The sequence below is a fragment of the Penaeus vannamei genome, chromosome 20, assembly GCF_042767895.1.
Source record: "Penaeus vannamei isolate JL-2024 chromosome 20, ASM4276789v1, whole genome shotgun sequence".
NCBI classification, from domain to species: domain Eukaryota; kingdom Metazoa; phylum Arthropoda; class Malacostraca; order Decapoda; family Penaeidae; genus Penaeus; species Penaeus vannamei.
Window position 1 is genome coordinate 26,867,016 of NC_091568.1, and position 1,907 is coordinate 26,868,922.

Genomic DNA, 1,907 nt, shown 5'->3' on the forward strand with positions numbered 1-1,907 from the left:
GTGTATACATAGAAATATTTATATATCTACTATCATGACGTAATAAAAAATGGATGATAATACTAATGCTTCAAACTCTACAATACTACTACTACTGCCATAACAGCATAATTATGCCTCATTATGCCTAAAATTTGCTTATAAATTATCGGCTAAAGGCATACCTAGGAAGAGTGCCTGAACCGCCGTGCTTCAAGCGACGATCGACTGCTAGAACTGGTATACTTGGTTGGTGCGAATTTGCTAGAATCTATAGAAGTAAATAAGCATTTGGAACAGCGTTGGAGAAATGCAGGGCCGAACGCAGGGCAGCTAGCATACCATAGGCGGTACAGAAGATCGAAATGCCACTGGCTATCAAAAACAGAGAAAGATATGTATATATACATATTTTTGTAAAGGTATGAGAAGAAATGTTCAGTAAATTGTACGAATTTTATTTACGTTTCTTTAAAATAAGACCATCAATATTCACGGTTAGTGCAATAACTTCCGACGCTTATAGACTGGCGACCTCTTCCTCGAACTTTCGATTCATTTGCTCCATGTGTAGATTTTTTCTAAATTTATATTTCTTATATGTACGTGAGTTTTATATACATCATTATCATTATATCACAATCATCACTGTTGTTATTCTTAGCTTTATCTATTTCCATTAGCATTAGTATCATTATCATTGTCCTTATATTGGTATTATTATCCCTTTCATTATCAATACTGCCAATATTATCAGTTACATTATCATTATTATTAATATCAATACTAATACTAATGCGGTCATCATTTACTTCATTCTTGTCAGGAGCGTTATCATTATCCTTATTGTTTCATATTCAGAATTCATCTGCCTAAGATATGATTAGATAAACGGATAAAAAAGGAATACTTAGGAGGTGAACCGCTGTCAGCCACGCAGTAACAACAATGACATGAAAACAACAGCAATAATAAGACAAACGCGCGTCTTGCAAATACAAAATCCGAGATTCCGTGAACTATATTTTCACTGTATTGCTAAGTCTTGATAAAGCAGAATGAAAGTAGTAATGGTGGTGATCATTAATGATATTATCGTTATTGTTGGTGTAACTATTGTTGGTATTATCATTATTATTCATGGTGTTAATAACAGTGTTGTATAGTCTAAACCATTATATAATTCCTTATCATTATATCATCATCATTGTTACTTTTGTCTTATCAGAATCATTATCATTATCAACTTTGTGATTTCTTTGTCGGTATCAATATCATCACCATCGCTATATATATATATATATATATATATATATATATATATATATATATATATATATATATATATATATATATACATATACTTATCATTAGTTTTAGTATTAGTGACATTTGTTTATCGTTATAAGTCATTGTCATTATAAAAACACATGGGGGAAAATAACCTAATCCGAGAAAGCCTGCTTCCAATATCATTATACAAACTTGCAAGATATATATAAACAATCACTCACCTCAAAAAAAAAAAAAAAATCCCGGGGTTAATTATTTCTTCTCCGCTTTGTCTTTCCAAATCTCTGTGGTTTAACAGTAACGCCTCCAAAGCGGGAACACCGGGGTCGACTCCCGGAGAAGACAATTAATATTTTATTGTTATTTATTGTTATTGTATGCTTTCAATCTTATTAAGACGATGCTTTTGTTAACATCGCTTGATATTACTGTTGTTTTTAAAACCATTATTATTGCCATTTTTATTACTATAATTATAACAGCAGAAAGAGAGAGAGAGAGAGAGAGAAAGATTACACAACACAATCATATATTCTATAATATTTGCTATATTTTCTTTTATTATTTTTCATAATTGTTATCATGATCAATCCTCTTCTTATTATTACTTTCTTATCGGTAACAAAATCATTATT